Genomic DNA, 20,501 nt, shown 5'->3' on the forward strand with positions numbered 1-20,501 from the left:
CGATAAAGTTATTTTGCAGCACGACAATGCTCGGCCGCATGTCGCGAAACCGGTCAATCAAAACATACTTGGAAACGCTGAATTGGAAGGTCCTATCCCACCCACCGTATTCTCCAAACAGTGCTCCGTCCGATTACTACTTTATCCGATCGATGCAACATGGCCTGGTTGATCAGCACTTCTTAAATTCTGACGAAGTCAAAAATTGGGTCGATTCGTGGTTAGCCGACAAACCGGCCGATTATTTCCGCAAAGGAATCCGTGAATTGCCAGATGGGAAAAAGTTGTGACTAGCGATGGGCAATTGAATATTAAATTTGTAACCATTTTTGCAGAATAAAGCATTAAATAAAAAAAACGAAGATACTTACCGGTACTACTATTACCTGGGATTAGAAATGGTGTAGCAAAGATTCGTCAAATCTGCTTTGCATCATTTGGCTTGAAGTGACCCAAGCATCGTTATTTATTAATATCGCTATAAATTATTTCACTTGATACTTTGTGGGATCGCCGAGAAATGTAAAACAAATAACTCCAACTAGATAATTTTACGCTTATTGTCCTGAGCTTCATCCAACAACGAATTTCTCGATCTTATAACTGTTTGCGGTTACCGTTTTTTTGCACAAAGCATGCCTATAATGAGCCGATGTAAAATAGTTAACGTTTCGTATTGTGGATTACTTTAAAACATCGAGTAAATGAAGAGTTTTTAGAATTGTACTGGTTGCCTTAAAAAAATATTTATTGTCAATAATTAAACTGACGGCGCCAGTGGTTGTATGGTTAGCGTAACAGCCTCACAATCCGATCGGCCTGGGTTCAATCCCAGCTGGCGTCGTTGGGATTTTCTGAGGCGAAAAATCTCTGGTTACGTCTTCCTTCGGAGCGGAAGTAAAAGAAGTTGGCCCGGCTCATGAGTTGTTGAGTCTGATAGGTAGGAACAGGTGGAGTCGCCTCCCTGATGTCGGTGATTGGCACTAAAGTGGCGGAAATAGGCCGACGAAAAATAAGCGAAGATAAATAAAAAAAAATAAATATAAAATAAATAATTAAACTAAACAGCTTTTCAAAGTATTTTGTATTCGTTGCTCTTATTAGTACAATTGTGCCTGGTTCGGTTTTTGTGGAATCCTTAGATGTTTGTTTATCATCTTCACAAACTATATGCATTTTAGTCTGAAACTGGAAATTGTATCAAATTACTATCTATGCTAAACAGAATCAATCTACTCCGCTAGTACTCTGCTGATACGTAGTATTAGCCTCATATGTTTTCACCAAAACGGCTCATAAACTGTACTAAACCAGCTATGCACGCAACTGAAAAGAGTATATGTACACAACAGGTAGCATTATGTCGACAAAATACCCCTCTTTAGGGGTGGCATTTTTAATGGTAAATAATTGGCCAGCTAATACAAATCCTACATCTTGCCTCACTTCAGTAAGTTGTGTTTAGAGTGATCATAAAAAGGGAACGTTAGACGAGGGAACTGTGCGGCTCGTATGATCACACTCCTGCGGTACATAGGAGTGTTTGCTAACTTCACTCATGGTAAACCGGTCAGCTGTAATTCACGTAACATAAGCTAAACCGTGCTTCTGAATATTTCACCTTTAAAGTTTAATCTCCGAAACATTTAAACTGAGCAATATTTTCGCTCCAGTACTAGACTGGAAATCTCTAGTTGCTTTATTAGAGCTGTGCTGACGTCGGTTCAGTTTAATGATCTCCTGTGCAATTGTGAAGGCAACCTTGCACCTTTTCCTTTTGTCTAACATCTCAACTTTATGACGATACTAAGCGTACGTTATTATTTCTGCTAATTGTTCTTCTGGAATTAATGATAATCAGTACACAGACGATGAGACGGGGCCAGAGAAGTTAATCAGTTCCGCGATGACGGGTGACTTTCAGACTAATGAGAACGCAGATTACTTATCTATTACAAGTTTGTTTTTCTCGGAACAACTATTCAATCAAGCTGTCTTTATCAGTGAATTGGTGCTTACACATGTTCGACTAACATCTCTAAGAAGCCCATGTGAATAACCGTTAAATATGTTTCGTAGCATCATGTCAACAATCTTCTTCATACACACATTGTGTACAATTGTACATTTGATGATAAACAGTCTACTTCAAACACATGTTCACGCTATTCGTCACTCCGATGACTAGGAAAACTCCAGAGGAACAGGCGCGGTTGATTGCTATAATTTGTTCGTTTATCTTCCGCGAAATTTTCATCACTTATACTTTTGAGTAGGAAGCGGTTTTTTATTGTTGTGATTCCGGCTACGTAAACACACATACAGCACTTGCTGCAGCGCTAAACAAAAGATATTTTTCGAGGCATAACCGCGGTTGACAAACAGACAGCGCCATGAAACTTTGGCGATCGTACACGGTTTTTAGAACCAGATCGTACTGATTAACCTTCGCAATGGTTTCTTGAACAACATTACATTGTTACTTTTACCGTATCTACTGTCCAGACAAAAAAATTATTAGACAAATTAGGTATAATAAAAACAAGTCGAGTACATTCTTTCTTTCTTTCTTTCTTTGTTTTTAAGAGGCTTTAAACTTTACAGTTCATTCGCCTCTATCGAGTACATGAACAATCATCTTCAGGTATCATGTATAAAGAAATAATTGATATTAGAACTATCAATGCAAATGTACAGGGTTTTCCAACTTTAAATTCCGAAAGTAAATTGAAATAAAACCCACTTAGAATTCGAATTTCGATGAAACTTTTATTTCAAATTAAATTTTGGTTTATGCCATTATGTGTGAAATACAACATCATTCAAATGTCCACCTAGGGCTTCCACGCACACCTTGATCCGGAACAGGTGATTTTCGATTACTTTTCGGCACATATGGGGCGGTATCTCGGTCATAACTTCACGAAAGTTGTCTTTCAAATGTTTAAGAGTTTGCGGAGAGTTGGCATAGACACGGTCTTTCGCATAACCCCACAAAAAAATCTAGCGGGTTCAAATCGCATGATCTGGACGGCCAATTGGTATCACCAAAACGCGAAATTATGCGTCCCTCAAATTTCGTTCGCAATATGGCCATGTTCGGTCGTGTTGTGTGACACGTGGCGCCGTCCTGCTGAAACCACATGTCATCCGTATCCATATCTTCAATTTGTGGCAAAAAAAAATCGGTTAACATGCGGCCATAGCGCTCACCATTCACAGTTACCGTCTCGCCGTCCTCATTTTCAAAAAAATACAGCCCGATGACTCCACCAGACCATAATGTGCACCAAACAGTGACTTTTGGAGGATACAATGGCCTCTCAACAATCATGTGTGGATTTTCTGAGCCCCATATACGCAAATTTTGGGTGTTCACATAGCCACCGAGCTCGAAATGTGCCTCATCGCTGAAGAAAATTTGATGCGAAAATACAGCATTTTGCTGCTGTTGTTCGTTCACCCAATCGACGTATGCCCGACGCATTCCATGGTCACCACGCTCTAATTTTTGTACCAGTTGGACTTTATATGGATGTAGGTGCAAATCCAAATGCAAAACACGCCACAATGATGTGTTTGACAAGCCCAATTGCTGAGCACGCCGTGGAATCGAAACATTCGGGTCATCCTCCACACTGGCAGCAACAGCAGCAATATTTTCGGCCGAACGCACATTACGAGGATGCACAGGTTTCACAATATCCGCTATGGATCCAGTTTGTTCGAATTTACGCACTACATTAGCGATTGTGTGCTCTATAGGCCGCTCATGACGACCAAAATCCGTCCGTAATGCTCGAAAAACATTTGCCAGTTTTTCATCATTTTTATAGTATAATTTAATAAAATTAACTCGTTGTGCGATGCTAAAACGATCCATATTGTAAAATGGCAGACATTCAACTAACGATATGACGCTTTGGTTGACAGCTATGTCAAACGGTTATCAGCGCAGGGCTGTATACTTTCGGAAGCCCGAAATGGAAAACCCTGTATAAAAGAATGAAATGAAATTTGTTACGGTGGGTTTAAACTAGTGATGTATTTTATGTGAAGAAATGATTCATGTAAAGAATGTAAAGAAATGATTCATGTGAAGAATTTGCATCGACCGTTTACGCTAGCGTGGATTTATATGATGAATATATTCATGAATTCCTCCATGCAATTTTAAGTTACAATAAATGTACAACCCGTTTACATATGCATATTTATTTAGAATTGTACATCATTCTGCTACTCGAATAAACGGTAGTGAAGGGTTATTTTGGATCAGTCAATTGATTTAGACTCTCATCAATTCTTTTTGCTCACTCTTATCGGCCATGGAAATAAATTGACCATCGATAGCAAAAGCAAATTAATAAAAAAAAGTTGATGGGCCTGGGCCTAGGGGCACGGACGGGATCTTGACATAGGACTGTGATTGTATGTAGTAATTGCATTTGAATTGAGTTTTTTTATTGTTCAAAATCTGATTTTTTTTCTCTTTTGATACATCAAGGAAGCCCTGAAAAACCCGTTTCCTGTATGTATCCTTTAAACGGGTTAGTAGTTGCTGTAGTGAACTGATCTCATTGGGTGTTAAGTTCTACTTATGTATAGGAAAGGGCAAGGAGAATGGGCAAGTGCATTCGAGGGAGTAAAGCGGGCTTCTATAGAAGACATACATATTTTCAGATCGCGACTCCTCAAGCTATCATAATCTGATATGCGTGAGTATACCCTTTCGAACCTCTAAAGCAGCAGCTAGTTAAATTCTTCTATTGCATATTTTACATTACCAAACAAATTGCTTGATATTATGATATCCTGGACCAACAATACATAAATTGTTAATAGCAAGACCTACACGATGAAACGTGAATTGAGCACGAATTGATTGAACAACATACAATACAACAACTGATAAATGCCTATTTTCGGTAAATGGATTACTCGTTGCCTGAGGGAGGAAAGTGCAATAGAAAAAACATACGAATTTTAATCGTCAAATTGTTTAACTTTTTAAATACATTTTCTGTTCGTGTTTCAAGCAAAAAAATTGCTGGATAAATTTCCTGTCTAAAGGTATGCAACACAACACATGTCGCATTAACGATTTTGAGTAATCTGCGTTTGAAAACTCTTAATGAATCGTTACATTTTTCGTAGTTACCCCCTACATAGAAATCAAAGACAAAATTCTATGTCAAAAATTAGATTTATAAGCGTTGTTTACATTTGCTGACAGCAAACACATTCAACTGCCTATGAGTCCGAATGAAAGAAAGAGATAATGAGTCGTCTCACTCTTTTTTTTTTTGTGAATTATTTCACCTGAAGTAGAACTGTGGCCAACTTTAATGATTTCTCACGAGTTAAAAAATTCACCAGTATTTACATATGCTGAATTTATTCTATTCATAGCATTTACATATACCTCGAATAGATGTACATATATTTTCACGGGAATAAATTCATGTATAGCTATAGATCTCCCTAGTGTGAACGCACCATTAAATCACGAATTCTCAGAAGTGTCTTCAATACCACTGTCAGTTTAAAATACAGTTACCCGCTAATTCTTTCTCAAATCGACCACATGCAAAATACAGAAAACAGAAACAGAAACTGCGATACAAATGAAGCATACATTTCTGCATAATTCGAGAACTAATCAATCAAACTGAATCAAATTTGGCACGTAGAGGTTTTAGGGGGTAAGAAGCATTTCTTAAGTGGTTCAACACTCCAACCACCTTTCTGAGGTGGGGGGGAGCTGTCATAGAAATGAAACACAAATTTCTGCATAACTCGAGAACTAATCAAGCAAATGGAAACAAATTAGGCATATGGAGGTTTTAGGGTACAATAAATGTTTCTATGGTGGTTAAACACTCCACCCCCCCTCTCTAAGGGGGGCTACCATACGAATGAGACACGAATTACAGGGGGCACACAAACACAAACTTCTGCATAACTCTGCAAAATTGTAACTTCTGCACAATTTGGGATGTGAGGGTTTTTGGGTATGAGAAATGTTTCTATGGTGGTATCACACCCCTCCGTCCTCTGGAATGGAGAGAGGGTCCCATAAAAATATTACACATATTTCAACCAAAAATATTCCAACTTGACAATTGAAAATTTTCGGAAAACTCTGAAGGAAAAAAGGAAAATTCAGAAAATTAAATTCCCACATGTTCTACAATTACATAGCGACAAGTGCTGCTAGTCGATTTGATGTTTGCGCTAGCGAAATTGATCTTTGTTCGAAACTCGAAATGGATTTTAATGTGATGAAACGCACTCCTATACCTTCTTCTATCTATACCAATAATAAAGTATCGCCGAATAAGAGCAGAACTCGAACAAGAAATTGTCCGATTTAGGGTTGTCTTTATTCTATCATATTTTTTGTATAAAACATATATTCCATGTAACGGAGAAACATGTTATTTGCATGGTTGAAAAGTTATAATGAACCCGTTTCTAGTAAGTGTCGTGTGTTTAACCGAAGTAGTTCCTATTTCGATTGTCATCTTTCTCGTTTGTCCCTTAAAGCACTGTACTCTGTAGTCCTCACATAGATTTAGTTTACAAATAAGATAGTTTTAAGAAGTATTTGTAGGTTAGTTGTAAGGTTCGTTCATTAGGGCACTCATGTAAAGCCTGTTGACATTTTGTGAATAAATGTAAATGTAGACAGATGAACCTCTCGAAATGAATCTTGTTCAGTTTTAGTGGCATCATCTGTTGCCATGAAATTCCGAGACTTTTCAGCCCATGTAGTATAGACGTTTTGTGTTGTGTGTTGATGAGTACATCAAGAAAATGCCGAAAAGCTATCTATATGCCTATTATCCATGGTTTGAAATGTTCCAAAAATAATTACGTATTGTACACAAAAACCATTCAACTGCAAATCCCAAATCATAGTAACAAACAATTTTGAAGCACAATCCTATTTGACTCGCTGTTACAGAAATATGATGCAAGCGTAGCTTTAACAGTAAACTTGCAATGAGGCTTAACCAAATTAAATACTCATTGGCGCTCTCACACTTGAGTAATGTCGAGCTTTCAAGCAACTGTGGAAAAATGCTGTTTTCCACTTACCTCGAACGTTCTGCGCTGATGCATATTTGAAGTGAAGAAAACGGCTAATCCACTAGACGATCTATTCTGCAGACAAGTACGGCTGCAGGCGTTAAGTAATCGAATCAGATTTTCTATTTTCACTCACTCAGTGGAATACTCCATAAAAGCACTTTGAAATCTTGTATATAGACACTTCCAAGGACATGTGATCTCTTTCACAGATCATACGGTCTGGATTTGCACTACCGAAATATACAATTATTCATCACAGAACTTATCCTTCAACTCCATGCAATGGAACACCTCACAGGAATCCACTAATTCAATAATATTATTAGTCAGACTATTAGTCGAATGAAATGAGCGACAAAGCAGGACCAACCGACGACAGCACCGCACACCAGCTGTAAGTAAGTCAGAACTCGAAGTAAGAAGCAGACGATTGGAGTGAGCGGAGAAGCTTTAATAAAAAAAAACACTACACACAACAATCAGCATTGACTCAAGTACACCATTTACATGTACACACGTTACTTTACTGGTAGTGAGTACCCGTTTACCCACGGTTTCACAAACGTAAAATAATAAACATTTCAATGAATGTAATTGTAGAACTGCATGCTCACATGAACGGAGGGAGTCGGTATAGCATTGAATAGAGTAACATACATTCACAAGGCAAGTTAACTGCACATGAATCGCAATGAGAAAACAACGATTAAAGACGCATGGCATCATAGCACCATGGCGAATTGATGCCACTTCACAGCAGGATTGCAACCCGGAGGGGGTCAGAGTGACCGATAATGTAGAAAGAATTCCGGGCATAATTGGGCCAATATTTAAAATAGTTCGTCGCTATATCGAACACGAACGCGGTTTCAAGATCTTAACTATTCAGCAAAATTTATATTAGAAATTAAATCCACATGCAATTTTACACGAAAAAGATTCGTAAGATGTTTTATCCTAAGATTAACCTAAGACAAGATGAGACAACTGGCTTCTTACTCTTTTTCGTCGTACAAAAACGAAGCCATGACATGAAGATGCCAGAGCTGCCAAATATTATAAAATTTCGCATTTTTTTAATGTCTGGTTTTATGAATGGTAACATTTAGTTGATGCGAATTCAATGATTTTGCATACTTTCAGAAAGTCATTCTCAAAAAGGATAAAGGATAAAATAAGTCTTTTAAATACCCATATCTATAGTATAATAATGATATCCATAACAACTCGTCCAAGATTGTCTGGAGAATCTTTTCTCGTTGATTCGTGCAAAACAACGGCGCTCAACTCCATTGTAATTCCGAAACAACTTGAAAATCGTGATTCTTTCACAATACACAATAGAGCGTTGTACCGAATGCTTCGCATGCAGCCGATGCACAAGAACATCTTGTTGGATTGTTGGACTTGCTATCAAAGCGGCGAGAAAAATGTTCAGCCCAGAAATTGATGGACATTGAAGTAGCATCGACATCATATCGAATTTCAGCTTCATCTAATTTTAGTGATAATGTGGATGACATGAATATTGAATTCGACTATGAGTACACCGTCGATGAAGCGAAAACTTTCCTCGGCAGAACAGAACAAAATTCGTAGCTCTTTACATCATCAAAATAAGTCAGCGGAAAAGAACATGTCAGCAGTGTAACAATTGGTAGTCAGCAAAACACAACCTGGATGGTATCAAACATCTCTTTTTTCATATTTACGAGCTAGAGCTAACAACTCTGCCATCTGCATAGTGAATGATGAGACTCTGCATTTCTTCTTAGCAATGGAAATTATATTCCGAAATATGAAATCGCATTAGGGACCTAACGAAGCAAAATTGACAAATGAGTGTTTTGCCGTTCACTTTACTCCATTGTGAAAAAACACATATATAAACTTGCATATAATTTGTTCACATTTCCTTTAAACTAAATATCGTATTATTCATTAAATTCACCATTTCTAAATTCAATGCAAATCCAACGCTATTTTTTTATTGGCAACACTGAAAAAATCGGCTTTGTTTACAAAATTTATCGAAATCAGCCAATCAGAAATCAGAACGACTGACAGAAATTTGGTCCGTAAAAGACCCCCTATTGTCTGATCTTATCTTAGAGATTAACAGTTCTCGAGATATAACCAGGGTTGCCAACTATAATTGTCAAAATTCAGAATGAAAATAAAAATCAGGATAGTTTATATTTGGTTGTCCAGAAAGTTCGAACCGATTTTTGGGAAAACAAAAGCATAATTTTTGAAAACAGACAATCATTTATTCAGTTTAATATACACAATTGTGTTCCGCAATCTTTCACTATCCACCCACATCCACATCTTTACTTTCTCATCGAAAACTGTTGAAGGTATTTTTAAGCTGTCCATAAACTCGAAGATTTTTCCCTTGAGATAACTTTGCAGGGACCTGAACTTGTAATAATCTGGGTAAGTTTAGCTAGTAGGACAGTACCTCTTAGCCAGACTTCAAATTGATTTCGCGTGTTGTCAAAAAACAAGAAGTGTAGAATTGCCCTTATGGAACACGATGTCTATCAAATTGGCTAATTCTGTTTGTTATATATCACATATTACATAAGCTCATACAGTTTTTTAACCATGTCGATTGTACTTCATATAAAATTTGCCAAATGTATGTAAAGCTGTCATCATACTTCTATGATACTGGATCGAGAAAAAGAAGATCTATCCTAAATGCTCATTCATTCACTTCGCTTTGACGGTATTGAGCTTCATGTTCTGTGATTGTGAAGCGAAAATCGTGATAGATTGTTCATGTATTCCACGTAACAGAGGAATTTATTTTTACGAAAATTGTGATAAAAATATTAAACAAAAAACTGTTTCTGATGACTATTAGTCGAATGAAATGAGCGACAAAGCAGGACCAACCGACGACAGCACCGCACACCAGCTGTAAGTAAGTCAGAACTCGAAGTAAGAAGCAGACGATTGGAGTGAGCGGAGAAGCTTTAATAAAAAAAACACTACACACAACAATCAGCATTGACTCAAGTACACCATTTACATGTACACACGTTACTTTACTGGTAGTGAGTACCCGTTTACCCACGGTTTCACAAACGTAAAATAATAAACATTTCAATGAATGTAATTGTAGAACTGCATGCTCACATGAACGGAGGGAGTCGGTATAGCATTGAATAGAGTAACATACATTCACAAGGCAAGTTAACTGCACATGAATCGCAATGAGAAAACAACGATTAAAGACGCATGGCATCATAGCACCATGGCGAATTGATGCCACTTCACAGCAGCCACTATTATAATGATGCGTTTTTTGACGTAGGACTACGTCTTTCATTTCTATACCGGGGTGTAAAACCAAAGTTTCGAGAACGAAAGCGTTACGCTGGAGACCGAGATTTTGAGCGTTAATAGCTCTTAAACAACTGAAGGAAATGGTATGATAAACACTTCATTTGAAAGATAAAATGTCTACGCGTCATATACTTGTTACTTTTTCATCCAAAAACTTGTTTCAATAGTCTTAAAATTGCTTTCAAAACAGGCTATTGAAATCACCAATCGGTATATAAGCAAGCGCCGCTCGTAAACCCACTCAGTTATGATTGCACAGCGATTGGAGCATGTTGTCGCTGTTGTTGTGAAGCTAATTTCGTTTATCATGAAAACGCTGATGAACGGTGTCACCAAGAGCCTGTTTGTGCACCTAAGGCCAAAAGGGAATCCATCAGGAGGAGAGTGATGCCACGGTTCCGCTTGAAACATCGGAGCAGCCGCCACACACACACACATACACGCGCGGAATTCTCGTTGCTATCATCGTTGCTGAAAAATAATCTGCCAGTTCCCCTGGGAATTGAAAAATACATTCATGCGAAAGAGTTTATTTTAATGTTTTCTATCCATATAACACTGCAACCAAATACATTTGGTTTTGTTATTTTTCAATCAATCGCAATTAACAGGAAAGCTTCTGAATATTTTTTTCCCCATCAGTGGAAATTTTCGTATCCAATATTGGATGCATAACATGAAAAACTGCGACCAAATACATTTCGTTTTGGATTTTTTCAATCAAGTGCGATCAACGTAAGACCACGTCTTTCGGCAATTTATTAGAGGTGCAATGAATCTTTAGGAATTCCCGCTCTACGCGCACTGGCAAACAATGTTTACTCAACTATTTCTCAAACGAGAAATGGGTGTTGTGAGAAAGGATTAGCGAACGCGAAAACGACAAACGGGAGAAAGATACGTTTGGAGGTTGAAGGAAATTGGCAGAAAACTTCTTCATTCTATCATTCAAATAATGTGATTCATACCACATCGTTTTGCCAGAAAGAGATTATTAATGTTCAAAGGAGGAATCGAGTCCTCCGAGGAAATTACCCAGCGCAAATTAGAGTCGACTATCGATTGCGGCATTCGTACACAAATAATTTTATAATGCAGTTTCACCAAAGTGATTTCTTCGGATATATTCACTACATCATGTCATGTATTTCATATTCTTCATTAAGAAATCCATATCCATGGCACCTATCGGTAACGAATTATTATCGAAACCACGATTTTCGCTAAATGCTCCTTTCAGTTCGGTCTGTAAAAAACTTTTTTGTACTCTAATCCATCAAATTTGGAGCCCTGAAAAGGGCCGTTGATTATATGCTAAGCTAATATAGCACGCTCTCCTCGGATACGATGGGCCAGCTGGATGTCCTTGGGCATGATGTGACGCATTTTGCATGGATAGCACACAAATTGGTATCTTCGAATAAGCCTCCTGCAGCGTCATAGCCGCGGAACTTTGAAAGCGCGAGTCGGTTTTGAAGTCCTGAGCAATTCCACGATCCAAATGCTGCAAAGGTAGCTGCGGATCAGCAATTCGGTCGACTTCTGATAGCGATGAAATTCACGCAAAGTTCCCGGTCGATAGCGATGTGGCTTCTTCACCTATCCTGCTACTGGTGCGCTTATCCGAGCTGACTTCGTGTGCCTTACCACCGAATGACTAACGAGCTGTCTGCGAAAGACTAACGAGCTCGAGTCCTCACGGTGCGAGAGTAGAGTAAGAAATGAACGAAAGCAAAGGAAGCGTCATTTTAAAACCTGTTTTCGAAGCTATCATTTAGCTATTGAAACAATTTTCCGACACAATAAATAGCAATCATATAACTCTTGGACATTTTATCTTTTGTACAAAATGATTATCACTGTTCCGTTTATCCGAAGCAGAATGAATCAAGCTTAAAGAAGGAATGGATTTTTTCTTGGAATTTACTCAGCAAAAATAATGCCCTTTCCCAACACTTAAAAACGACAAACGGTAAACAGTTTCATCAAAGTGATTTCTTCGATATGGGGATATATTCACTACATCATGTCATGTATTTCATATTCTTCATTATGAAATCCATATCCAAATGCTCCTTTCAGTTCGGCCTGTAAAAAACTTTTCTGAACTCTAATCCACTCGTTTGTTTGGGACCAAGCAGATAGCAGGTTAGTCTTTCAGTGGTAAGGCACACGAAAGCAGTTCGAATAAGCACACCAGCCGCAGGATAGGTGAAGAAGCCACATCGCTATCGACCGGGTACTTTGCGTGAAATTCATCGCTATCGGAAGTCGACCGAATTGCTGATCCGCAAGCTACCTTTGCAGCTTTTGGATCGTGCTCAGGACTTCAAAACCGACTTGCGCTTCCAAAGTTCCGCGGTTATGACGCTGCAGGAGGCTTATTCGAAGATACAAATTTGTGTGCTATCCACGTAAAACGCGTCACATCATGCCCAAGGACATTCAGCTGGCCCGTCGAATCCAAGGAGAGGGTGCTATATTAGCTTAGCATATAATCAACGGCCCTTTTCAGGGCTCTAAATTTGATGGATTAGAGTTCAGAAAAGTTTGGATGCCATACAGCATCGAGAAAATTCCGGAAAGATCTAATCGTTGCTGAAAAATAATCTGCCAGTTCCCTGGGAATTGAAGAATACATCCATGCGAAAGAGTTTATTTTAATGTTTTCTAATTATATGGCGAACACAGCGACCAAATACATTTGATTTCGTAATTTTTCAATCAAGTGTAATTAGCTGGAAAGCTTCTGAAGATTATTCTTTCCCATCAGTAGGATATTTTCGTATCCAATAATGGATGCATAACATGAAAAACGGGAAATGTTTCGTATCGCCAAAATTATATAATTTTCAATCGATTATTGCTCAGTCGCCGAAATTTTCATACTCAGAGAGTTCATTCTCCTCTAGTTTGCCTTCCAAATTGCCATCGTAAACCACACCTTCTCTCGATTCAATCACACACGAAAAGCATACTGAAATGATATTCTGGTGGTGAAACCCATTCATTTTTCGTGAGGCGTCGTGCACAAATTACGTAACGCGATAAGGGGGGAGGGGTTAGATGTTGCGTTACTTTCTGTTTATTAGAGATAGGAAATTGCGTTACGAAAGGGGGGGGGAGGTTCAAAATCCGGATTTTTGCGTTACGTAATTAGTGCACGACGCCTGAGGACATCGACAAGACAACATCGTTACTGAACGAGCTGAATGGCGAGGGATCGAGGTATTCATTACCTGGCTTGACCTGACCTGAAATGCAATCAGTTTGTTTTAACTGTGAGGGAGCGCAGAAAAGCTGATCGATCAGAAGGAGAAGAGAAGGTGACCAAGAGAGTATCAGCATCGAAATACGGTTCCTCGGAAAGACATAGAAGCAGCCGCCACACACACACACATACACGCGCGCAACTCTTTTCGTTTGCTGGTTATCGAGAGGAAACCTGGAAAGAAATGATCGTTGCTGAAAAATAATCTGCCAGTTCCCCTTGGAATTGAAAATTACATTCAAGCGAGTTTATTTTAATGTTTTCTATCCATATAATACTGCGACCACATACATTTGGTTTTGTGATTTGTCAATCAAGTGCAGTTAACAGGAAAGCTTCTGATGATTATTCTTCAGAACAAGGTTTTTTGTATCCAATATTGGATGCATAAAACCTTGAGTCTTCAAAGTAACACTTTCGTTTTTGAAGTCACCCAAATATTTATTTATTCATTCATTCAGGATGGATTTAGATTCAACTTCAAACAAAATCAACGATAGTCCTACGTCACCCTTGCGGTTATACCATAGATATAACCCACTTCCTGTTTTTTTTTTGGAAATATCAAGAAATGGATAGATTTTGAAGAGATCTTCAAAAAACATCAAGTAATTATTTTTATTCAAAACTACATATGTTACTATGTGCTTTCGAGCGAGCAAATATGATTTTTCTTTCACGCAAACTTCAAGCGTGATAAATAAACGAAATGAAAAGTAAGCACTATACAAGTGCGAAACGGAGAGCTTGCCTATGGAGGCTATCCGTAATTGAATCGAAAGTTTGAGACCCAAATCCTAAACCTGATGTATCAAATCAGAAGGCACGAAGCCAGTTTTAAAATATTAAAATTTGAACGAAATTTTTTGCATCATGTTATTTAATCACTTAAAACACGTATTCCTGTCTCTTCTTTGATAATTTGACATATTTTAATCGGACAGCTGGATTTCGCACCACGATTTGAAAAAAAAATCAATGAACGAGGATATGCCTTATTATAAATGAATCAAAAATAAAATTGGTCCTACGGTAGTGAAAAGTGTTATTTTGCGTTGCTGCTAACTCTTGTGGAAGGATTAAAAATAATCGAAGAGGATTGGGTCAAAATCGTCTGTTCGGCCAATTTGACGTGGAATTGCGTTGTAGTAATCCCACGGCCAGCTCAGCATTTCCGAATCCTACTTCTATTATATGTGTGTGACCAAGTTAATCCTTCCCGACACAACAAACAATTTATATAAATATATACCGTTTTGCCTCATATTCGGAACATTTCATTTTTAAATGTAAATTGACTAAACTTTTATGTTATAAATAATTGAATAATGAAAACCCTGACATTCTTTGGGATATAGGCTTCATTTTGACATCTTTACAGGTATCGATACAGCCTATAAATTTAAATATTAACCATTTTCAAAAAAGTGACAGTCAAAACTAATGATAAAATGTTTGCGTTAGCAAATTCTGACATTTTTTGGGTTATAAGCTTCATTTTAACATCATTTACAGGTATCGAAACAGCCTATCTATATATATATATATATATATATATATATATATATATATATATATATATATATATATATATATATATATATATAAATTTCGTGTCACGGTGTTTGTTACCGAACTCCTCCGAAACGGCTTTCATCATAACGACCGGTTATGATGAAATTATGTACAAAAATGAGTGGGTTATATATATGATATAACCGCAAGGTTGACGTGGAACTACCTTAGCTTAGCAATCATTCGTTTGTATTGATTAAATTCTTGATTGAATGAAACAGTTTCCAAATTCAATTGAGTTCAATATATTTGCTCTGTGAGTGAAAAAAAATGAACCATGTGAAGTCAATTCATTTATTGTGATTGATTGTTCTTCGTTACAAGTAAATTTAATGACGGACCTTTTACGTTTGGTATGATGACTAGAACAAAATATATGTACGGAAGAATTATCAAACGTTTGATGAACCAGCCTAAGGCTGAAAATCTTTCCAATAAAGACAAAAAAAAATTATCAAACGATTATTTTATTTTACATTTCCTTCTGAAGTTTACATCCCAAAAATGTACATACTTCTCGAATCTAGAATTTGCTTGAAACTGGGAAGTTCATTCGCTTCTAGTGTCTGCACGATTTTCCCAGGTTCCTAAGTTTAGAAGATCATGTTAGGACAGACATATTCCACTCTGCACAAAGGCAAGCGAGGACAAAAGTACTCGCAGTTTGCATTTATTTGCAGAGCCGATTTCCCCAGAAACCTCGGTTTTGAAGTCTGTGTTAGGGAAACACATTTCAATCGGAACAAAAATACCCCCGATTTGTATGAATTCGCAATGCCGATTTCCCCACGCTCCATGGATTTGCAGTCTGTGTTAGGGAAACACATTCCAGTCGGAACAAAAATACCCCCGACTTGCATGAATTTGAAATACCGATTTCTCCAGGTACTTCTCTAAAATCTCTATTAGGGAACACATTTCGGTGGGAACAAAAGCTCCCCCTACTTTCGTGTGTTCTTCTTCTCCTTTTTGGCTTTAAGAGGGTTTAAACTTTTCAGTTCACTCGCCTCTAGGCTCTTTCGTGTGTTTGCAATGCCGATTTCGCTGCTTGGTTTTAAAGTCTGTGTTAGGGAACATTTTTCGATGAGAACAAAAGTCCCCCTACTTTCATGTATTTGCAATGCCGATTTCCCCAAGGCTGCTTGGTTTTGATGGCTGTGTTAGGGAAACCGTAAATCGGGCCAATCAAAACGATGCAGTTAGGGCGTTTAGATAACGCCTAATATTTTACAGTTATTCAATTGTTTATCTAATGAAAAACAACATTTTGTTAGTTGCGATAGATGCGTAGAAATATTCCCTATCAAGTGATGCAAACATCTCTCCTATCCAGTACGAAATGTTCGAGCTATAAGCATTCGAAATCTTTCATTTTTTCCTGCATGTTCTGTGTTTAGGTTTTCATTTTACCCTCCATATATTCCGGTTAGACGTAGTCCCACGTCAAAACTTGGTAAACATGAGAATAGGTTGTAAACTATATGCTAGGATTACTAAATATTTAATGCAGATTAGAATGCCAAAAAAATGAACCACCATACCTTATTTTTAATCGTTATTTTAGTTATTTTGTACAAACAATATTCAAATAATTTAAACGTCGGTCGTTTTTCAAAAAGAACGAATTTATTTATTCTGTTAAATGACAGATAGCCCTAGATCTAACTTTCATCTACACATTCGTAGGTAACCTCACTAAGTCTCAAGCTAGGCGTATCGCCTAGCTTGAGACTTAGACTGAGACGTTAGACAACGTGATCCTTTCATTATGAACATCATTACTCATTTTGAAATAATATTTATGTGAAAAGGCAATACATTCTCTGCAATTGGGAGATAAATCTTGAACGAAAATTGTGTCTGACGATGATTTTATGTTTTGGTGGAAACGCAAGAAAATTTATAGAAAAAAAAGTCAAGTTAGGGTTAGGACTATGTCTTCTATGTATTTAAACGGCATCGAGTGATCGTGACATTTGATCGAGTTACAAACCAATCGGATTCCGGAATATGAATAACTGTTTGACACTTCTTGGTTGGCACTAACGTTCCAATGGAACTTATGCCTTCTCAACATTACTAGCGTCATTTTTGTTAGTAGTACTTGATTGAGATTTTTATGCCGAATAACACGCCTTGATTGTACTCTGGAGTAGCGAACCCTAGAGTACGCGTGACCGCAGTGCAAGCCGGAAGAATTATCTTTGACGAAAAATCCCCCGGCCAGAACGGGAATCGAACCCGAATCCCCGGCATAATAGTGTGGGACGCTAACCACTCGGAGCACAACTTTTTGATACTGTTACCACAATAATGGTGTGTGATCCATGCGGAGATTCGAAACTTTTATCGCCTTGCAAGGTAAATGGAATATGTACAAAGCGTTTTCCTACAGATTTCATCAACGACACGATCGCAAGAAAAAAAATCATTTAAAAAAAATGTTTTGAAAATTAAAATTGATTTTTCTTGAAAACAAGTATTTTTCAATTCTGAAATAGATTTGAATAGCCCATACAATTTCTGACATTCACCCATACATCGGAAGATAGGCACTTGTACAGAGAAAAAGTTCTCCGAACAACATTTTTTTCATGTTTTTCTTTGAAAAATTACTATGAATGTTTAATTCGTAACATTTGTATGTATAAATTATTGCGATTTACATGCTCTGCTAACTTTTTTCTATTCGAAAACATTTCAATAACATGTCAAACGCGAGAATTTACACACAAAAATGTAACGAGTAAAACTCCAGGAGTCTTCATACAAAAAAGCCCTATATTTCAGAAACTGTAAAAGATAGAAAGTTGGCGTCTTTGACGAAAGTTCATATTTTAATAAGATCTAAAACTTTGTCGAATACACTATATTGACTTTGAACGAAATTAGGATTAGTTGTAATCTTTTCAAAGAAAACATGAAAAAGTTGTTGTTAGAAAAACATTTCCCTGTATTTTTTGCTATTTTGTTTCTTATTTGGTTTGCTATTTTCTAATCATCTTCCACTATCTCATGTATACATTTTCCAACACCTGTGGTGAGTGGTCTTACGTTTAACAAGAATCTTAACGTGTATGCAGATTGATTAAATACTTTAGATTAAACGAATTCTAATACATGATAAGAATTTCATTATTAATATTATGCAACTCAGATTACTTCCATATCAAACGTGCTTCAAATGTCATAAATATATAGACAAAAAACAATGCTTTAGACCACCTTACGAAAGTAGCTGTGACCATGACCAGATATTTATTGCGACCTCAACTGGGATCACCGTTGTCTTCCTCACTTTCGCTTCCTTCGTTGGTTTACTCCTCGGATATGTATAACCATAGCTTCAACCCTGCACTATAAGCGCTCCCGACGCGATGGTACAGCGATATTATTGAGAACAAGTATGCGAAGGCGCCAACACATTCATCCGTGTCACGATACCCTTTTGTTACCAGATAGAACGCAAAAATAAGCACACACAGAAATAATAATCTTTATCGTAGGTAGGTCTCTGCAGACTTGGAATAATTTCACTGAACGCTAAATCGGCGGAGGCCATACACTTACATCAGGTATCAAGGAAAAATAGTGTAAAAAATTGCGTTCAATATGCAGCACTAAGTACACACATCAGCAAGTACATATACTATTAGAGAAAATCTGAGTTGGATTTGCGGGTTATGTCATTGCAGTTACTATGCAGAAAACATCTCAATAACAATCCACTGACTGGTTCAACCACGGCAACTGGAAAATGACACTTTCTTCAACCGTTTTTTTTTTTGCTTGATTTTCCTCACTTCATATAATGACCAGCTTAGTACACATTTTCATCTTCGTGTGAACTAAACACTTCTAGTAGCACAAAACAAATATTTTCCGAAAGGTACCGTCACGGTGTTTTGCAGAAGCGAATGAAAGATGTGAATCAACGAGTACTGAACTGTCGCCGGATAAAAGGTATGGGATGATAATGAAACGTTCGCTTCCGCTGTTCTCGCGGCACTAGTTTGTGGAGTTTGCACAGCGTTGTATTGTAGCAAGCAAAAAGCATTTAGCATTGATGCGTGTTTGAATATCGTTTTCATTTTCAGTATATACAATATCATCCCATGCGCAGACTCGTTCACTTGCGATACGCGTAGTTGCATTGTCGCTAGGGTGTATCTTGGAAAGAATGTAATTGATTTAAGGTTTTAGATATAACCGTGTAAAATCATATAAATTTTCAACGGTTTCCAGAATAGAATGCAAATATTCATTGGACTAACGATGTTAGTGTTTTGATGTAGGACCACGACTTTCTGTAATGGTGCCAAATCAGAAAACAGGTCACGTTTTTAATTAAAACTATTCCAATTTCCTCATACATTTATCCTACCCATTGGTGTACTCACCTACCGTGTCGTTATAAACGAGAAACTGATGTATTCGATCTACGGTCAATGTTAAGAGAGGAAATATTGCGATTAAGGCGCCGTCCGTTTTCATTTTTTTAGTATAAATAAACCATTCGCGACTTCAATTGATTCAATTAATGAACTGAAAGTTTAGAGTATATATTATAGGAGTACCAGTAAGTTTCTTGGTTTTTTTTTTCAAAAAATAATGCTTTATTCTGCAAAAATGGTTACAAATTTAATATTCAAAGTATTGCCCATCGCTGGTCACAACTTTTTCCCATCTTTCTGGAAATTCAATAATCGGCCGATTTGTCGGCTAACCACGAATCGATCCAATTTTTGACTTCATCAAAATTAGAGAAGTGCCATGTTGCATCGATCGAAAAAGGTAGTAATCGGACGGAGCAATGTCTGGAGAATACGGCGGGTGCGATAGGACCTCCTATTTCAGCGTTTCAAAAGTATGTTTTGACAAGTTTCGCTACATGCGGCCGAGCATTGTCGTGCTTCAAAATAGCTTTATCGTGTCTTTGCTCGTATTGTGGCCATTTTTTCTTCAGTGCACGGCTCAAATGCGATCATTCCAAACGGATCACTCCCATTGCTTTCTCCAAGTGTATCCGCAAGTTCTTGTTGCGTTTGTGACGGTTTTTGATCGAGTAAAGCCTCCAATTCTTCATCTTCAAACTTTTTTAGCGGTCCGGAACGTTCTTCGTCTTCCAAGTCAATATTACCACTTTTGAACCGTGCAAACCACGTCTGACACGTTCGCACAGTTGGAGCATGGTCACCAT

General features: G+C 37.5%; 1 protein-coding gene across 7 annotated transcripts in view; it reads right to left on the bottom strand.

The window, feature by feature from the left end:
• Positions 1-19,328, bottom strand: part of LOC129762664 (ATP-binding cassette sub-family D member 1) — a 51,908-nt gene extending 32,580 nt beyond the window's left edge. The window contains exons 1-2 of one of the 7 annotated variants that reach the window (XM_055761137.1): positions 18,872-19,328; positions 7,105-7,490 (exon numbers count right to left, since the gene is read on the bottom strand). The gene's annotated coding sequence lies outside the window, so the exon portion shown is untranslated. Of the gene's footprint in view, positions 1-7,104; positions 7,497-18,526; positions 18,747-18,871 lie in introns of those variants that run through there. The other 6 variants (XM_055761142.1, XM_055761143.1, XM_055761139.1 and 3 more) reach the window with 6 other exon arrangements.
• Positions 19,329-20,501: the final 1,173 nt, after the last annotated feature.

This window comes from Toxorhynchites rutilus, chromosome 1 (genome assembly GCF_029784135.1).
Source record: "Toxorhynchites rutilus septentrionalis strain SRP chromosome 1, ASM2978413v1, whole genome shotgun sequence".
Taxonomy (NCBI): domain Eukaryota; kingdom Metazoa; phylum Arthropoda; class Insecta; order Diptera; family Culicidae; genus Toxorhynchites; species Toxorhynchites rutilus.